The 20,959-nt window shown below is 46.0% G+C and overlaps 1 long non-coding RNA gene across 21 annotated transcripts in view; it reads right to left on the bottom strand.

Annotated features, from left to right (window-relative positions):
• LOC149442481 (uncharacterized) overlaps positions 1 to 20,959 on the bottom strand; it is an 876,277-nt gene that overhangs the window by 200,562 nt on the left and 654,756 nt on the right. For 20 of the 21 annotated variants that reach the window (XR_016307175.1, XR_016307176.1, XR_016307168.1 and 17 more), the window contains one exon: positions 706 to 848. This is a non-coding gene — a long non-coding RNA (uncharacterized LOC149442481). Of the gene's footprint in view, positions 1 to 705; positions 849 to 5,051; positions 5,161 to 20,959 lie in introns of those variants that run through there. The other variant, XR_016307184.1, reaches the window with a different exon arrangement.

Here is a 20,959-nt window from a genome sequence, read left to right as displayed (position 1 = left end):
AAAAATTGTGCATTTCGGTTCTCGGCTAAGTGCATTTTGAATTTTCATTTTCGGCACCAGAATTTTCATTTCTATGTACCACTAGACAAAATATTTTTTTTTTGTTACAATACTTTTGTTTTGAAGCATCCAAAATGTATTTAGCTGATTTAAATTGAAGAATGTGTTGACTTTTACATTTTCAAAAGGAAAACAGATATGGCAATCCCCTGTAATTGTCTCAAAACAGCAACTTAAAGTGATTCTAAACCCATTTTATTTTCTTTAAAATAATAAACATGTCATACTTACCTGCTCTGTGCTCCCCTCGGGTCCCTGGCTCCTCCCCCTTTGCCAAGTGTCCTCATAGCAAGCCACTGGCTATGGGAGCACTCGTGCAGGTTCACTGCAGAGCCAGCTCTGAGTGTCTATTGACTCACAAAGCACAGCCTGGCCCGGCTTCCTCCTCACTGGCCAATGGCTCCCGCTGCTGTCTCTGAGCCAAAGACAAAGGAGAGAACAGAGAGATGGAATATTGATTTTTGCTAAAATGTCATCTATCCTTCTAGTGTATGATCTGAAATTACTAAGAATAAAAAGGAGCTCTGGATAGGCAGTGGATTGCTGCTGACAATGTATGTGTGTTTTGGTTATAGAACTAAACTGCCCGAGTGATGCCTGCTGTAGTACTCTAGTGATAAAACATGAAAAGGAACCATGGCTTACCTTGCGCCTATGATCACCAGGTAATCCAGTAACCTGAGAAATGGCTTTTTCTTCTGCCCCATGGTCCCAACTTCTTACTTAATCATCTCACACACTGCTTAGCTCACTGGACCATCACTGATCAAGGAGAAACCAGCAGAAACCTTAAACCAGGAGAAAAATACACAAAAAGAAACAACAAAATATATAAATACATTTCACACATACCAGCCTTTATATAATATTAACCTCAAACATATGGCTGAAATATTTATACAGGTCTTATCTGACAAAGGACTTATATTTCTATCCCTCCAGTCCTGAAATCTACACAGCTCTGCCACACAGCACAGTACTGTTTGTCAGAGCAGGAACCCCATTTTTCTCTGCTGCAGATAACTAACACTTACAGGTCTTGCCTTTCCCCTAGCCTATGACTGAACAGTAAAGAGAAGCAGAAAGCCGAATCTTTCTGTCACTTCCCCTTCTCCTCCTATCAGCACATGAGCACAATCAACTGGTCCCTTGCACTGCTGCAGCACCCCCCCCCCCTTAGTCTGATCTCTGCTGACTTCAAGAAGCTGATAATAAATCAAATTTCAGTTACTGTTTGCATTTAAAAAAAAATAATTTATAGATATATTAAAGGGAGCTCCACCAAAAGGGGCAGCTCTGTTTGTCTGCCTCCTACCCCCTCCACTGCCACATTTTACACTTTTTTTTGGGGGGGGGAGCGGGTCCCTGGTTCTAGCATGCCCTCCTCCTTCCCCCCACAGTCTTCTAGGACACTTTACAGGTCCAAGAAGACTGCCGGACCATTCGGGAGGTGCAGTACACCTCGTGCAGTGGGCACCCAGCTGTGAAGCCAAAAGGTGTCACAGCTGGGTGACCACAATTAAGATGTCAGCTCAAGGGGGGGGGGGGGGGGGGAGACAAGTGGGTGAAGGGACGGCATAGGCGAGAACATCACTGATCCTGCTAAGAAAGAGTTCAATGTTTTAATAGGGGTATAAAGTAGAACTATAGGCAACATTTCTTTTTCATTTTGGACATTTATAACCCCCGTCAGTTTTATTTTTTGCCATCTGTGTCCCATTGGGGAGATTTACCTTCACTTCCTGTCCCATAGCCAAAACAGGAAGTCAAAAAAATCCCTGAAAATTAAGGGAATACTTTGGGGTCCCTCATTGGAAGATTTCCCCTCTATTACTTTTCTGGGGACAACACAAAATTTGGGATTTTCTTTTACATTTACCTTCGATGATAATGGCAAACAGGACACATAGAGAGGGGGGATCTCTCAGGGACAAAGACAGCAATAAAAACCTGACAGGTGTTCTAATCCCTCTCCTCTCTACCCCCCAAAAAAAAAAAAAAAAAGTTTTTCCTTTAGTTATACATTAAGGCTTTCTAATCCCAAGAATTAAAATACTCCATAATACTTGCTGCCGGTATTCTCACCTTCCAAAGCCCTTTAGTTCACGGGTAAGTTCACCTTTTGATAAAAAAAAAAAAAAAAAATGCACATTTTATATGCAGGTAAAAAAATGTGCATTATTTTTTGCTGCCGAAGCCTGGAAAGCATTGCACCAGCGATAGGCAGATCACTGATGCCATGCAGGTCTCCTGCAGATCTGTCAGTACATCTGCTCACCCCATACAGGATGTACAAGCAAGCAGATATACTGACAGAAAGACTGAATGAACTATCCCAGTGCTCCACAGTGCCGTGGTAGTTCATTGAGAACTACAAACTGACAGCCGCTAAGTCTGTCGGGACTAGTAGTTTCTCATTCACAGAGGAGTGATGTGACCAGGCAAATGGAGCCCCGCACGGCCACATTTTTTAAACATTTGACAGCTATCGGGGAGAAGATCGCTCACTAGCTGACAAAGCTGGTGATCTGCAGGGAGCGGGGGCCAGTGCTTTCATAACATGTTACACTCTGAATATGGGGGTAACATGTTACAAAAGGTGAATTAACCTTTAACCACTTGCCCTCCAGAGGATTTAACCCCCTTCCTGAGCAGGCCATTGTTTTGCATTACGGCTGGTCAATGATACGGTGGTATTTGATTGCCTATGCATTTTTATTTTTTGCACAATAAAAAAAAAAAAAAGTGACGATTTTGAAAAAAAAAACCAATATTTTTGACTTTTTGCTATTAGACATTTAGACATGTCCAGTAAAAATTTTTTAAAAATCACATTTCATCACAAATTTAAGCCAAAATGTGTTCTGCTCCATGTCTTTGCTATAAAAAAATCCCAATATGTGTAAATTAATTGGCTTACGTGAAATTTATAGTGTTTACAAATGGCGGTATATATACTGGGTTTTTTTTTTTTGTTTTTTACTAGTAATGACGGCGATCAGTAACTTATAGCGGGACTGCAGTGGGCATTCTGACACTGGGTGGAACTGACCTGTTTTCACTGACATCCCGAAGAACACCAATACAGTGATCAGTGCTAATAAAAACCACTGACACTGTACTAATGGCAGCTGGGAGGAAGGGGTTAACATGTGGGGCAATTAAAGGGTTAACCTGTGTTCTGTGTTACTATGGGGCTGTGTGTTAGTGCTCTGCACAGCCATGCAAAGCAGTGGGCAGGAGCTGACAGGGGAGAGAACTGTTTTGTTTACAAACCATTCCCCCCCCCCCCCCTTCACTGTCGGAGATGTTCGGCAATCACCGTGTGCCGGTGAGTAAACACCGTCTGGGACCCGGTGACTGATAGCTGCAGCCGCGAATGGTGACGCGGGTAGGGCACATGGGCGCCCCCTACCTGGAAATGCAAAATCAGGTATATACACGTGATTTTGTGCACCCGTGCCGCCTTGTAGCAGTACTTCTGCTATAGGGTGGACGGGAAGCGGTTAATACAATACTGATGTTTACCTTCCTGGGGACACCTCTGGCACGTGTGCATTCTAACGAATATTCTCAGTATCCTAAAATGCTGCGATGTGAAGACACCTTTGCTCTAATGACATGATCACAGATCTATAGTATAGGTTCTCACTCTCACAAGCCTTCCTCTGTTTACTTCCCGAAACACCATGTGACAAGCAACATCACAGGGGCTGTGTCATCACTTAGGCTACTTTCACGCTGACTTGCGGCAAAAACACATATTTCACACGTTTATACCACGGTTGCTGTGCGTTTTGTGGTGTGTGTTAAATGTGTTGCATTGCAAAGCATATTGGTGAATAGCTGGTTGTTAAGGACGTCATCAGGTACTGGCTTCTTAACCATTTGACAACCAGCCTATAGCCGAATAAAGGCTACAGCGCAGTTGTCCAGTTCTGGGAGGGCGTCATACGACATCCTCCTAGAACGCGCCCTCCCGCGTGCCCCCAGCAGCGCGCATCTGGTGATCTCTGTGATTGCTGAGTACCAGCAATCAGCCATCTGCTGATTGCTGGTACAAAGCTTTACAGGCTCCTGAAACAAATAAATAAGTGCACATTTTTTTTCCACCAGAAAATTTAAAAAAAAAAGTGCTTTTATTCATAAAAAGTGAACTTATCCTTTAACTAGCAGCTATTGATTGGCTGTGAAGGATGCCGGTGGGCGGCCACTTCTTAACAACCAGCACATTTCTGCCACATGACCTAAAAAAACGCACCCTGGGTGAGGACTGGTTACACTCTGAGGGCCGGATGACACCAGGACGGCCCAGGAATGCGGCACTGAAAGACTTGTGGAAGAAGTGGGAGGACTGGAGAACTCGGACACTCAGGGCATTGTTGGCCACAACTTGGGGGCCAGTCACACAGTTTTGTTTTTCTTTTATTTTGATTTCAGTGAGCTGTACCCTGTGCAGGCCTGGGGGGGGTCAGCCACAGTCTGCCTCCCCAGTGTTCTGGGGGAAAACTGGGGGAGGCAGGTGGAGGGAAACACTGGGCTGGGGGGGGGAAACTGGGGGAAAAGGTGGGGGGGGGAAACGCTAAGGGGGCAGGGGGGAAGAACGCTAAGTGGGCGGAGGGGGGGATAAAGCTAAGTGGGTGCGGGGGGGATAACCCAGAGGGTGTGGAGGGGGGGGGATAAAGCTGAGGGTGTGGGGGGATAAAGCTGGGGGGGGATAAAGCTGAGGGTGTGGGGGGGATAAAGCTGAATGGGGCGGGGGGGATAACGCTGAGGGGGAAATTGGGGAGATGCTGAGGAGGCAGGTGGGGGGGACGCTGGGGGGCAGGTTGGGGAGCCCCAGCTATATCTGTGCCTCTTATTCCCCCACCTTCTCCAGACATGACCTCCTATCAGCCTTTTTATACAGACAATCCCCCCAGCCTTCTCCACAAAGCCCCCCGGCCTCCTCCATCCACCTACCCAGCTCTCCTGCCCTCTGTCCTCCTCACCTGCTCAGCTCAGCTCCCCCCGGGAGGCCATCATCCCCACCCCGGCCGTTCCTTTCCTGTTCCCCTCTCAGCTGCTCCTCTCCTCCGCCTCCCATAGACTTTACATAGCTAAAGATGGCCGCCGTTTTCTCTGTATAGAGCCGACTGGGAAGGGAGACATCTATGGCGAGGAGCGGTATTACACCTGAGAATGCCATCTTGTGGCAGAACTCAATAATAACCATTGAATGGCCCCAATCCTGTGTAATTCAGTGTTCTTGCAAAGATCACTTATTGTTATCTCACAAATATATTCTTATTCTTATAGCCAAATTTGCCACGCTAACTCCTCCCACAGTTTTTACACTACAAAGACAAGTAATATATCAAAACGTGCGGATTGTTCCCGATCGGATTGCTATTACTTTGTGGAACGTTTCGCCGAATCGTTCACGAAATATCGCGGTTTTTGTGGTGAAATTTTCCCATAGGAATGAATGGTGCAACTAGAGTGAGAAATGACAAAGCTACAGTGTGGAAGGAAAAATCAGAACATGATTTGTAAACTGCCATCACTATGTCATTTTCAAGCCCACCTACACATATCTTATATCAAAACGTTCAGCTAACCCTGCTGTCACTAAAAATGTTCACGGCTAAGCCATAGTCCTGATAGTTTTCACAATATGACCATTTGTTTGCAACTCACCCCTCCCATTGACTTTCATTGAAACTTCACTCACAGTCACCTGAAATTTTAAGGGACATTTTTAAACTGCGACTGTGCATTCATTTTTAATATTTCAGACACATACTATACATCAAAATTTAGGTCTGGTTCTTGTGATTCTAACAATATAACCCTTTTCACGGTAGCATTTATACTTTTAAAACTACAAGTGTTTGAAGATGGCAATCGCCAGTGAAGTTGGCAAGTTGGAGCAGTGTGTATATAAAAATGCCTCTCAGAGTGAGTTGCCATAGCAACCCAGCTGTGTCAACAGAGGCTCCGCCCACTCCTCTGCCCTTGCTGTAGAGTGAGTTGCCATAGGAACCCAGGTGTGTGAGCAGCCAGCAGAGTGACAAATGCTACTCCGCCCACTGCACTTGTAGACTACTGCTGCAGGCAAGAACACAATTTCCCCAGAAATTGTACCTTTTCTACTTAATATTAGATATATTTAAGCTGTTTTCAGGTACTCCGGCATCAATTACTACCAGGATGCCGAGATCTTCACGACGTCCATCTCGTGGAAGGCCATCACGTCAGGAGGGCGGAGAGTCTCCCATAGCTCATCGGACGAGGTCCAGAGCGCAACATCGGCAGAGAAGGGAGGACGCCGCCATCAGCCGAAGCCGATCTCCAAGAGACCGCAACAGGGCTGCTGAGCACCACCCAGAGCCACAGGGAGCACCGGCCATGGAGCCACAGGGAGCTCTGGCCATGGAGCCACAGGGAGCTCTGGCCATGGAGCCACAGGGAGCTCTGGCCATGGAGCCACAGGGTGCACCAGCCATGGAGCCACAGGGTGCACCAGCCATGGAGCCACAGGGTGCACCAGCCATGGAGCCACAGGGAGCACCGGCCATGGAGCCTCGCGGCGAGGAGCAGGTAATCTGTACCATTTGTTTAGCAGATTGTGAAGATGGAGACGCCAATACTACCCTACCCTGCGATCACCAATTCCACAACCGCTGCCTCCAACAATGGGTTGAACAGAGTGCTACCTGTCCCATGTGCCGGGCGAACATTCCTATCGTGCGAGGGAACCAGGATTTCAACCGTATGAGAGAGTTTCTAGATGACAATGGAATCGACTACGTGATCGATGAGGAGAATGGTATTATAGAGATCTATTATTAATATTATCAGCTTAGATGTATTTATTGTATTATATATTTTAAGAGTTTTCCTGTCTTGTAGAAGTTATAGTATTTAATGCTTTAAAAAAAAACCCAAAAAAACAAAAAAATTAAAAAAAAAAACAAAAAAAAAACAAAAAAAAATATAGTTGTTGAATATTATTATTAGTATTATATATTTTAAAATATGTTCTTTATTGTAGTAGTCTAAATATTATTATTATACTGTATTTATATAGCGCCAACAGTTTGCTCAGCGCTGTACATTACAATGGGAGACAATACATGAGACAATACAGTAACAATACAATAAAATACATGAGGGGTTCGAGGGCCCTGCTCCTTGGAGCTTACAATCTAGGAGGGAGGGGAGAGTGGTACAGGAGGAAATAGCAGTGGGGGATGGAGTGGTGGGGGGAGCGGAGGAGATCAGCAGTTAGGTGAGGGCGGGGTAGGCTTCTCTGAAGAGATGGGTTTTCAGGGTGCGCCTAAAGGTGAGGAGGGTAGGTGACAGTCTGATGGATTGGGGTAGTGAGTTCCAGAGGATGGGAGAAGCCCTGGAGGCGGGCATGGGAGGAGGAGACCAGGGAACTAGAGAGTAGGAGGTCTTGTGAGGAGCGGAGAGTGCGATTTGGGTGGTAGATGGATATCAGGTCGGTGATGTAGTTTGGGGCAGTGTTATGAACAGCTTTGTACATCAGTGTTAGTATTTTGAGTGTTATGCGTTGGGCAATCGGAAGCCAGTTGAGGGATTGGCAGAGGGGGGTGGCAGATACGGAGCAGTTAGTAAGGTGGATGAGTCTGGCCGCAGAATTCAGAGTAGACTGAAGCAGGGTTAGCCTGTGTTGGGGTAAGCCGACAAGGAGGGAGTTACAGTAGTCAAGTCGTTATATGATAAGGGAGTGAACGCGTTGCTTTGTAGTTTCTGGAGTTAGGAATGTGCGTATTTTGGAGATGTTGTGGAGGTGGAGTCTGCATGAATTTGTCAGCGATTGGATCTGGGGCTGGAAAGACAGATTGGAGTCTAGAATGACACCAAGTACTCTGGCTTGCGGGGTGGGGCTGATGGTGGTGTTGTTGGTCGTGATGGAGAGGTCGGGGGGGGGGGGGCGCGGGCTGGGGGGAAAACAAGGAGCTCGGTTTTGGCAAGGTTTACTTTGAGGAAGTGAAGTGACATCCAATCTGAAATGTCGTTCAGAAGGCTAGTGATTCGGGCGGAGACTGAAGGGATGAGGCGAGGGGTAGAGAGATAGATTTGAGTGTCATCGGCATAGAGATGGTAGTGGAAGCCATGGGAGTTTATCAGGTGACCAAGGGAGGAGGTGTAGATGGAGAAGAGAAGGGGCCCGAGGACAGAACCTTGGGGGACCCCAACAGAGAGGGGGAGTGAGGGGGAGGTGGCAGCGTTATAGGTAACGCTGAAGGAGCGTTGTGATAGATAGGAAGAGAGCCAGGAGATAGCGGAGTCTCTGAGGCCGAAAGAGTATAGTCTTTTGAGGATGAGGGGGTGGTCGACCATGTTGAAAGCCGCGGAGAGGTTGAGGAGTTGTAGCACTGAGTAGTGGCCATTGGCTTTAGCGGTTAGCAGGTCGTTGGTGAGTTTGAGTAGGGCGGTTTCAGTGGAGTGTAGAGGACGGAAGCCAGATTGTAGGGGATCAGGAGGTTAAAAAATAGAAAACATAAAACAGTGCAGCGCTACAAATTCCTATACAAATGAACATATATTATATGCTAATCCAATATATCTTATCCCTTGTAAGAATATAGTACTGTGGTCACTCCCAGTGACATCTAAAATACTATGTCCTTGAGTGTCCTAATAAGTGAAACACAACAACTCTTCATGCAGGTGCTCCAAACTGAGTGTGAATCCACAGTGACAGGGGTGCCCCCTCACCTTCCTGCCCAGGCCCCTCAGGACCAATGAGCTAAAAGTGCCTCTTTATGTTCCTCCAAAACCATGGAATCCTCCTCAGCAGTAGTGGTGGGACTCTCCTCCTCTGGTAGGTTTTGTGTCCAGTTAATACCTCCCGGTACTAGGACAGGTGCCTCTCCATAACAATCCCCAGTAAAGCCAAAAGATCCAACATAGTGTAAAACCGTTTACTTTATTAAAAGCCACACTACAGTTGTCTACTCACACTTATGCAGCTATTCATCAGCGTTTGTTACACCACACCATAGGTGTACTGCCTGTGTGGATCCTAATAGGGTGCACCAAGATGGCACCCACGCTGGATATGACGTCACTGCGCGGTCCGTTTAGGCCCCTCCCACTGGTGTATCTACGCGTTACGTCACGATTGGTGCACGTGACTTCCTCAGGATATCCTGAGGAAATCACGTGCACCAATCGTGACGTAACGCATAGATACGCCAGTGGGAGGGGCCTAAACGGACCGCGCAGTGACGTCATATCCAGCGTGGGTGCCATCTTGGTGCACCCTATTAGGATCCACACAGGCAGTACACCTATGATGTGGTGTAACAAACGCTATTTTAGATGTCACTGGGAGTGACCACAGTACTATATTCCTACAAGGGATGAGATATATTGGATTAGCATATATTATATGTTCATTTGTATAGGAATTTGTAGCGCTGCACTGTTTTATGTTTTCTATTTTTTGACTGTGTTTGGTGCCTGGGTTGTGGCACTTAAGTGCTGGCTGCTTAGCGTTTTAACGGTATAATAGCACAGGGGGTACTATATATTAATAGGATCAAGGAGGTTGTTGTCGGTGAGGTGGGAGCTTAAGCGATTATAGGCAAAGCGCTCTATGAGTTTGGATGTAAATGGCAGCAGGGAGATGGGTCTAAGGTTGTTCAGGTCAGTGGGATCCAGGGAGGGTTTTTTAAGTATGGGAGTGATGTGCGCGTGCTTCAGAGTGGAGGGGAATGTGCCAGTAGAGAGGAAGAGATTAAAGATGTGAGTGAGGGAGCGTAGGATGGAGGAGGAGGGTGATCGTAGGAGTTGTGTGGGGACAGGGTCAAGGGGGCAGGTGCTAAGGCGAGCTTCAGAGATCTTAGTGACCTCTTGGGTGGTAACGGGGTCGAAGGAGTGGAGTGTTGAGGGGGTTTTAGCGTGAGGAATGTTGGGTGGGGTGGAGGTCTGGACAGTGGTGAGGTTGAAGGAGAGGAGTGTCGAGGGGGTTTTCGTGTGAGGGATGCTAGGTGGGGCGGAAGTCTGAGCAGTGGTGATGTCCCTGCGAATTGCGTCGATCTTGCTTTGGAAGTGGTTAGCAATCTCGTGGGCGGTGAGTGAGGTACTGGGTGGAGGTGGGGGCAGAGAGAGCAGGGAGTTGAAGGTGGAAAACAGCCGGCGAGGAAAATATTTATATTTGTTGGCACATTTCATGTGTGCCCACCATTAGAAGTGGGTGGATGCAGGGAGGTTTCTAATGGTGGGCATACCACCACACACTTTTCCTTGAAGAGATATTTCAATTATAAAGTTGTTTTATTGAGTTAATGTTTTATTGTTAACCATTGTTGATTTCTTTGCAGGAATGTCAAACTGCAGCACTGACCTGTTTATTCTGACAGCAACAGGGTCTTGCTTTCAGAATAGACATAGGTAGGTGTGTGCAGTGCTGTCGGATGAGATTTTTCATCCGCAGTTAAAAAAAAGAGCATATATGCCGAAGCATGGGGGCCTGGGGTGGCCAGTGGGTGGATGGCCCCTATGCTTCGGTATATATATTTTATATTTGTTGGCACATTTCATGTGTGCCCACCATTAGAAGTGGGTGGATGCAGGGAGGTTTCTAATGGTGGGCATACCACCACACACTTTTCCTTGCAGAGATTTCTTCTCTTTTTTTTCATTCAGCCCACAGGCTGCATAAAGAAAAAAAGAACATAGCATATACACCCAACAAGGACCAGCGACGTACTGGTACACCACTGGACTTTGAATGGTTATACCAGGGTGATGCCTGCAGCTGCAGGCATCATCCTGGTATCATTTTTTTCAGCCGGCGATGGGCTTTCATGTAAAAGCATTCCTAGTGGCTAATTAGCTGCAGAAAATGCCCCCTCCCCCTCCCTGAGATAGCATTAACAGTGATCAAAAAAAAAAATTAAAGGGACAGTGTAAAAATAATTAAATCAGAAAAAAAAAAAGGAACCTCGCCCACCCTCACCTGCGGTCGACAGCGTTGACCCTGTGCCAGTATGGAAACAGCGATTGCACCATGCAGGTGAGGTATCGCCACGAACGTTGGATCAAGGGCAGTAATTATAGCTCTAGACCTCCTCTCTAAATTTAAAATGGTAGCTTGTAAAGGCTTTTAAAGCGTTGCCTATAGATATTAAAAATGTATGCAATTTGTCGCCATTGCACAGGGCATGCGCAATTTTAAAGCATGTCATGTTTGTTATCTATTTACTCTGCATAGCATCATCTTTTATATCATACCAAATAACTGGCCAATATATTGTGTTTTTGTGCATTAAAATGTAAAAAAGTGTATATTTTAAAAAACAATTGCGTTTGAAAAATCGCTGTGTAAGTACTATGTGAGATAAAAAGTTGCAGCACCCACCATTTTATTTACTAGGGTGTCTGCTCTAAAAAAATATATAATGTTTGGGGGTTCACTTTAATTTTCTAGCAAAAATACTGATTTTTTTAATGTGAACAAAAAGTGTCAGAAAAGGCTTGGTCTTCAGGTGGTTAGAAGAGTGAGTGATGTGTGGCATAAACTTCTAATGCTAAGCATAAAATGCCCCAAACCCCCAAAATGACCCCTTTTTGGAAAGTAGACACCCCAAACTATTTGCTGAGAGGCATGTTGAATCGATAGAAGAATTTATTTTTTTACCACAAGTTTTTGGAAAATGACAAAAAATTACACAAAATTGTCATTTAAATCGTTTCTTGCTCACACATGCCATATGTATATGTGGAATTACTCCCCAAAATACATTCTGCTACTTCTCCCGAGTATGGGGGTACCACATGTGAGAGACACGGGCTGGGGGGAAAACTAGGAGCTCGGTTTTGGCAAGGTTTAATTTGAGGAAGTGAAGTGACATCCAATCTGAAATGTCGATCAGAAGGCTAGTGATTCGGGCGGAGACTGAAGGGGTGAGGCGAGGGGTAGAGAGATAGATTTGAGTGTCATCGGCATAGAGATGGTAGTGGAAGCCATGGGAGTTTATCAGATGACCAAGGGAGGAGGTGTAGATGGAGAAGAGAAGGGGCCCGAGGACAGAACCTTGGGGGACCCCAACAGAGAGGGGGAGTGAGGGGGAGGTGGCAGCGTTATAGGTAACGCTGAAGGAGCGTTGTGATAGGAAGAGAGCCAGGAGATAGCGGAGTCTCTGAGGCCGAAAGAGTATAGTCTTTTGAGGACGAGGGGGTGGTCGACCATATTGAAAGCCGCGGAGAGGTTGAGGAGTTGTAGCACTGAGTAGTGGCCATTGGCTTTAGCGGTTAGCAGGTCGTTGGTGAGTTTGAGTAGGGCGGTTTCAGTGGAGTGTAGAGGACGGAAGCCAGATTGTAGGGGATCAAGGAGGTTAAAAAATAGAAAACATAAAACAGTGCAGCGCTACAAATTTCTATACAAATGAACATATAATATATGCTAATCCAATATATCTTATCCCTTGTAAGAATATAGTACTGTGGTCACTCCCAGTGACATATAAAATACTAAGTCCTTGAGTGTCCTAATAAGTGAAACACAACAACTCTTCATGCAGGTGCTCCAAACTGAGTGTGAATCCACAGTGACAGGGGTGCCCCCTCACCTTCCTGCCCAGGCCCCTCAGGACCAATGAGCTAAAAGTGCCTCTTTATGTTCCTCCAAAACCGTGGAATCCTCCTCAGCAGTAGTGGTGGGACTCTCCTCCTCTGGTAGGTTTTGTGTCCAGTTAATACCTCCCGGTACTAGGACAGGTGCCTCTCCATAAGCATCCCCAGTAAAGCCAAAAGATCCAACATAGTGTAAAACCGTTTACTTTATTAAAAGCCACACTACAGTTGTCTACTCACACTTATGCAGCTATTCATCAGCGTTTGTTACACCACACCATAGGTGTACTGCCTGTGTGGATCCTAATAGGGTGCACCAAGATGGCACCCACGCTGGATATGACGTCACTGCGCGGTCCGTTTAGGCCCCTCCCACTGGCGTATCTACGCGTTACGTCACGATTGGTGCATGTGACTTCCTCAGGTCACCCTGAGGAAGTCACGTGCACCAATCGTGACGTAACGCATAGATACGCCAGTGGGAGGGGCCTAAAGGGACCGCGCAGTGACGTCATATCCAGCGTGGGTGCCATCTTGGTGCACCCTATTAGGATCCACACAGGCAGTACACCTATGGTGTGGTGTAACAAACGCTATTTTAGATGTCACTGGGAGTGACCACAGTACTATATTCCTACAAGGGATGAGATATATTGGATTAGCATATATTATATGTTCATTTGTATAGGAATTTGTAGCGCTGCACTGTTTTATGTTTTCTATTTTTTGACTGTGTTTGGTGCCTGGGTTGTGGCACTTAAGTGCTGGCTGCTTAGCGTTTTAACGGTATAATAGCACAGGGGGTACTATATATTAATAGGATCAAGGAGGTTGTTGTCGGTGAGGTGGGAGCTTAAGCGATTATAGGCAAAGCGCTCGATGAGTTTGGATGTAAATGGCAGCAGGGAGATGGGTCTAAGGTTGTTCAGGTCAGTGGGATCCAGGGAGGGTTTTTTAAGTATGGGAGTGATGTGCGCGTGCTTCAGAGTGGAGGGGAATGTGCCAGTAGAGAGGAAGAGATTAAAGATGTGAGTGAGGGAGCGTAGGATGGAGGAGGAGGGTGATCGTAGGAGTTGTGTGGGGACAGGGTCAAGGGGGCAGGTGCTAAGGCGAGCTTCAGAGATCTTAGTGACCTCTTGGGTGGTAACGGGGTCGAAGGAGTGGAGTGTTGAGGGGGTTTTAGCGTGAGGAATGTTGGGTGGGGTGGAGGTCTGGACAGTGGTGAGGTTGAAGGAGAGGAGTGTCGAGGGGGTTTTCGTGTGAGGGATGCTAGGTGGGGCGGAAGTCTGAGCAGTGGTGATGTCCCTGCGAATTGCGTCGATCTTGCTTTGGAAGTGGTTAGCAATCTCGTGGGCGGTGAGTGAGGTACTGGGTGGAGGTGGGGGCAGAGAGAGCAGGGAGTTGAAGGTGGAAAACAGCCGGCGAGGAAAATATTTATATTTGTTGGCACATTTCATGTGTGCCCACCATTAGAAGTGGGTGGATGCAGGGAGGTTTCTAATGGTGGGCATACCACCACACACTTTTCCTTGAAGAGATATTTCAATTATAAAGTTGTTTTATTGAGTTAATGTTTTATTGTTAACCATTGTTGATTTCTTTGCAGGAATGTCAAACTGCAGCACTGACCTGTTTATTCTGACAGCAACAGGGTCTTGCTTTCAGAATAGACATAGGTAGGTGTGTGCAGTGCTGTCGGATGAGATTTTTCATCCGCAGTTAAAAAAAAGAGCATATATGCCGAAGCATGGGGGCCTGGGGTGGCCAGTGGGTGGATGGCCCCTATGCTTCGGTATATATATTTTATATTTGTTGGCACATTTCATGTGTGCCCACCATTAGAAGTGGGTGGATGCAGGGAGGTTTCTAATGGTGGGCATACCACCACACACTTTTCCTTGCAGAGATTTCTTCTCTTTTTTTTCATTCAGCCCACAGGCTGCATAAAGAAAAAAAGAACATAGCATATACACCCAACAAGGACCAGCGACGTACTGGTACACCACTGGACTTTGAATGGTTATACCAGGATGATGCCTGCAGCTGCAGGCATCATCCTGGTATCATTTTTTTCAGCCGGCGATGGGCTTTCATGTAAAAGCATTCCTAGTGGCTAATTAGTTGCAGAAAATGCCCCCCTCCCCCTCCCTGAGATAGCATTAACAGTGATCAAAAAAAAAAATTAAAGGGACAGTGTAAAAATAATTAAATCAGAAAAAAAAAAAGGAACCTCGCCCACCCTCACCTGCGGTCGACAGCGTTGACCCTGTGCCAGTATGGAAACAGCGATTGCACCATGCAGGTGAGGTATCGCCACGAACGTTGGATCAAGGGCAGTAATTATAGCTCTAGACCTCCTCTCTAAATTTAAAATGGTAGCTTGTAAAGGCTTTTAAAGCGTTGCCTATAGATATTAAAAATGTATGCAATTTGTCGCCATTGCACAGGGCATGCGCAATTTTAAAGCATGTCATGTTTGTTATCTATTTACTCAGCATAGCATCATCTTTTATATCATACCAAATAACTGGCCAATATATTGTGTTTTTGTGCATTAAAATGTAAAAAAGTGTATATTTTAAAAAACAATTGCGTTTGAAAAATCGCTGTGTAAGTACTATGTGAGATAAAAAGTTGCAGCACCCACCATTTTATTTACTAGGGTGTCTGCTCTAAAAAAATATATAATGTTTGGGGGTTCACTTTAATTTTCTAGCAAAAATACTGATTTTTTTAATGTGAACAAAAAGTGTCAGAAAAGGCTTGGTCTTCAGGTGGTTAGAAGAGTGAGTGATGTGTGGCATAAACTTCTAATGCTAAGCATAAAATGCCCCAAACCCCCAAAATGACCCCTTTTTGGAAAGTAGACACCCCAAACTATTTGCTGAGAGGCATGTTGAATCGATAGAAGAATTTATTTTTTTACCACAAGTTTTTGGAAAATGACAAAAAATTACACAAAATTGTCATTTAAATCGTTTCTTGCTCACACATGCCATATGTATATGTGGAATTACTCCCCAAAATACATTCTGCTACTTCTCCCGAGTATGGGGGTACCACATGTGAGAGACACGGGCTGGGGGGAAAACTAGGAGCTCGGTTTTGGCAAGGTTTAATTTGAGGAAGTGAAGTGACATCCAATCTGAAATGTCGATCAGAAGGCTAGTGATTCGGGCGGAGACTGAAGGGGTGAGGCGAGGGGTAGAGAGATAGATTTGAGTGTCATCGGCATAGAGATGGTAGTGGAAGCCATGGGAGTTTATCAGATGACCAAGGGAGGAGGTGTAGATGGAGAAGAGAAGGGGCCCGAGGACAGAACCTTGGGGGACCCCAACAGAGAGGGGGAGTGAGGGGGAGGTGGCAGCGTTATAGGTAACGCTGAAGGAGCGTTGTGATAGGAAGAGAGCCAGGAGATAGCGGAGTCTCTGAGGCCGAAAGAGTATAGTCTTTTGAGGACGAGGGGGTGGTCGACCATATTGAAAGCCGCGGAGAGGTTGAGGAGTTGTAGCACTGAGTAGTGGCCATTGGCTTTAGCGGTTAGCAGGTCGTTGGTGAGTTTGAGTAGGGCGGTTTCAGTGGAGTGTAGAGGACGGAAGCCAGATTGTAGGGGATCAAGGAGGTTAAAAAATAGAAAACATAAAACAGTGCAGCGCTACAAATTCCTATACAAATGAACATATAATATATGCTAATCCAATATATCTTATCCCTTGTAAGAATATAGTACTGTGGTCACTCCCAGTGACATATAAAATACTAAGTCCTTGAGTGTCCTAATAAGTGAAACACAACAACTCTTCATGCAGGTGCTCCAAACTGAGTGTGAATCCACAGTGACAGGGGTGCCCCCTCACCTTCCTGCCCAGGCCCCTCAGGACCAATGAGCTAAAAGTGCCTCTTTATGTTCCTCCAAAACCGTGGAATCCTCCTCAGCAGTAGTGGTGGGACTCTCCTCCTCTGGTAGGTTTTGTGTCCAGTTAATACCTCCCGGTACTAGGACAGGTGCCTCTCCATAAGCATCCCCAGTAAAGCCAAAAGATCCAACATAGTGTAAAACCGTTTACTTTATTAAAAGCCACACTACAGTTGTCTACTCACACTTATGCAGCTATTCATCAGCGTTTGTTACACCACACCATAGGTGTACTGCCTGTGTGGATCCTAATAGGGTGCACCAAGATGGCACCCACGCTGGATATGACGTCACTGCGCGGTCCGTTTAGGCCCCTCCCACTGGCGTATCTACGCGTTACGTCACGATTGGTGCATGTGACTTCCTCAGGTCATCCTGAGGAAGTCACGTGCACCAATCGTGACGTAACGCATAGATACGCCAGTGGGAGGGGCCTAAAGGGACCGCGCAGTGACATCATATCCAGCGTGGGTGCCATCTTGGTGCACCCTATTAGGATCCACACAGGCAGTACACCTATGGTGTGGTGTAACAAACGCTATTTTAGATGTCACTGGGAGTGACCACAGTACTATATTCCTACAAGGGATGAGATATATTGGATTAGCATATATTATATGTTCATTTGTATAGGAATTTGTAGCGCTGCACTGTTTTATGTTTTCTATTTTTTGACTGTGTTTGGTGCCTGGGTTGTGGCACTTAAGTGCTGGCTGCTTAGCGTTTTAACGGTATAATAGCACAGGGGGTACTATATATTAATAGGATCAAGGAGGTTGTTGTCGGTGAGGTGGGAGCTTAAGCGATTATAGGCAAAGCGCTCGATGAGTTTGGATGTAAATGGCAGCAGGGAGATGGGTCTAAGGTTGTTCAGGTCAGTGGGATCCAGGGAGGGTTTTTTAAGTATGGGAGTGATGTGCGCGTGCTTCAGAGTGGAGGGGAATGTGCCAGTAGAGAGGAAGAGATTAAAGATGTGAGTGAGGGAGCGTAGGATGGAGGAGGAGGGTGATCGTAGGAGTTGTGTGGGGACAGGGTCAAGGGGGCAGGTGCTAAGGCGAGCTTCAGAGATCTTAGTGACCTCTTGGGTGGTAACGGGGTCGAAGGAGTGGAGTGTTGAGGGGGTTTTAGCGTGAGGAATGTTGGGTGGGGTGGAGGTCTGGACAGTGGTGAGGTTGAAGGAGAGGAGTGTCGAGGGGGTTTTCGTGTGAGGGATGCTAGGTGGGGCGGAAGTCTGAGCAGTGGTGATGTCCCTGCGAATTGCGTCGATCTTGCTTTGGAAGTGGTTAGCAATCTCGTGGGCGGTGAGTGAGGTACTGGGTGGAGGTGGGGGCAGAGAGAGCAGGGAGTTGAAGGTGGAAAACAGCCGGCGAGGAAAATATTTATATTTGTTGGCACATTTCATGTGTGCCCACCATTAGAAGTGGGTGGATGCAGGGAGGTTTCTAATGGTGGGCATACCACCACACACTTTTCCTTGAAGAGATATTTCAATTATAAAGTTGTTTTATTGAGTTAATGTTTTATTGTTAACCATTGTTGATTTCTTTGCAGGAATGTCAAACTGCAGCACTGACCTGTTTATTCTGACAGCAACAGGGTCTTGCTTTCAGAATAGACATAGGTAGGTGTGTGCAGTGCTGTCGGATGAGATTTTTCATCCGCAGTTAAAAAAAAGAGCATATATGCCGAAGCATGGGGGCCTGGGGTGGCCAGTGGGTGGATGGCCCCTATGCTTCGGTATATATATTTTATATTTGTTGGCACATTTCATGTGTGCCCACCATTAGAAGTGGGTGGATGCAGGGAGGTTTCTAATGGTGGGCATACCACCACACACTTTTCCTTGCAGAGATTTCTTCTCTTTTTTTTCATTCAGCCCACAGGCTGCATAAAGAAAAAAAGAACATAGCATATACACCCAACAAGGACCAGCGACGTACTGGTACACCACTGGACTTTGAATGGTTATACCAGGGTGATGCCTGCAGCTGCAGGCATCATCCTGGTATCATTTTTTTCAGCCGGCGATGGGCTTTCATGTAAAAGCATTCCTAGTGGCTAATTAGCTGCAGAAAATGCCCCCCTCCCCCTCCCTGAGATAGCATTAACAGTGATCAAAAAAAAAAATTAAAGGGACAGTGTAAAAATAATTAAATCAGAAAAAAAAAAAGGAACCTCGCCCACCCTCACCTGCGGTCGACAGCGTTGACCCTGTGCCAGTATGGAAACAGCGATTGCACCATGCAGGTGAGGTATCGCCACGAACGTTGGATCAAGGGCAGTAATTATAGCTCTAGACCTCCTCTCTAAATTTAAAATGGTAGCTTGTAAAGGCTTTTAAAGCGTTGCCTATAGATATTAAAAATGTATGCAATTTGTCGCCATTGCACAGGGCATGCGCAATTTTAAAGCATGTCATGTTTGTTATCTATTTACTCAGCATAGCATCATCTTTTATATCATACCAAATAACTGGCCAATATATTGTGTTTTTGTGCATTAAAATGTAAAAAAGTGTATATTTTAAAAAACAATTGCGTTTGAAAAATCGCTGTGTAAGTACTATGTGAGATAAAAAGTTGCAGCACCCACCATTTTATTTACTAGGGTGTCTGCTCTAAAAAAATATATAATGTTTGGGGGTTCACTTTAATTTTCTAGCAAAAATACTGATTTTTTTAATGTGAACAAAAAGTGTCAGAAAAGGCTTGGTCTTCAGGTGGTTAGAAGAGTGAGTGATGTGTGGCATAAACTTCTAATGCTAAGCATAAAATGCCCCAAACCCCCAAAATGACCCCTTTTTGGAAAGTAGACACCCCAAACTATTTGCTGAGAGGCATGTTGAATCGATAGAAGAATTTATTTTTTTACCACAAGTTTTTGGAAAATGACAAAAAATTACACAAAATTGTCATTTAAATCGTTTCTTGCTCACACATGCCATATGTATATGTGGAATTACTCCCCAAAATACATTCTGCTACTTCTCCCGAGTATGGGGGTACCACATGTGAGAGACACGGGCTGGGGGGAAAACTAGGAGCTCGGTTTTGGCAAGGTTTAATTTGAGGAAGTTAAGTGACATCCAATCTGAAATGTCGATCAGAAGGCTAGTGATTCGGGCGGAGACTGAAGGGGTGAGGCGAGGGGTAGAGAGATAGATTTGAGTGTCATCGGCATAGAGATGGTAGTGGAAGCCATGGGAGTTTATCAGATGACCAAGGGAGGAGGTGTAGATGGAGAAGAGAAGGGGCCCGAGGACAGAACCTTGGGGGACCCCAACAGAGAGGGGGAGTGAGGGGGAGGTGGCAGCGTTATAGGTAACGCTGAAGGAGCGTTGTGATAGGAAGAGAGCCAGGAGATAGCGGAGTCTCTGAGGCCGAAAGAGTATAGTCTTTTGAGGACGAGGGGGTGGTCGACCATATTGAAAGCCGCGGAGAGGTTGAGGAGTTGTAGCACTGAGTAGTGGCCATTGGCTTTAGCGGTTAGCAGGTCGTTGGTGAGTTTGAGTAGGGCGGTTTCAGTGGAGTGTAGAGGACGGAAGCCAGATTGTAGGGGATCAAGGAGGTTAAAAAATAGAAAACATAAAACAGTGCAGCGCTACAAATTCCTATACAAATGAACATATAATATATGCTAATCCAATATATCTTATCCCTTGTAAGAATATAGTACTGTGGTCACTCCCAGTGACATATAAAATACTAAGTCCTTGAGTGTCCTAATAAGTGAAACACAACAACTCTTCATGCAGGTGCTCCAAACTGAGTGTGAATCCACAGTGACAGGGGTGCCCCCTCACCTTCCTGCCCAGGCCCCTCAGGACCAATGAGCTAAAAGTGCCTCTTTATGTTCCTCCAAAACCGTGGAATCCTCCTCAGCAGTAGTGGTGGGACTCTCCTCCTCTGGTAGGTTTTGTGTCCAGTTAATACCTCCCGGTACTAGGACAGGTGCCTCTCCATAAGCATCCCCAGTAAAGCCAAAAGATCCAACATAGTGTAAAACCGTTTACTTTATTAAAAGCCACACTACAGTTGTCTACTCACACTTATGCAGCTATTCATCAGCGTTTGTTACACCACACCATAGGTGTACTGCCTGTGTGGATCCTAATAGGGTGCACCAAGATGGCACCCACGCTGGATATGACGTCACTGCGCGGTCCGTTTAGGCCCCTCCCACTGGCGTATCTACGCGTTACGTCACGATTGGTGCATGTGACTTCCTCAGGTCATCCTGAGGAAGTCACGTGCACCAATCGTGACGTAACGCATAGATACGCCAGTGGGAGGGGCCTAAAGGGACCGCGCAGTGACATCATATCCAGCGTGGGTGCCATCTTGGTGCACCCTATTAGGATCCACACAGGCAGTACACCTATGGTGTGGT

The sequence above is a fragment of the Staurois parvus genome, unplaced genomic scaffold, assembly GCF_062004578.1.
Source record: "Staurois parvus isolate SC_StPar_1 unplaced genomic scaffold, SC_StPar_1.0 ptg000885l, whole genome shotgun sequence".
Lineage (NCBI taxonomy): Eukaryota > Metazoa > Chordata > Amphibia > Anura > Ranidae > Staurois > Staurois parvus.
The sequence above is the reverse complement of the archived record's forward strand: the minus strand, read 5'-3'. Positions and strand labels throughout refer to the sequence as shown.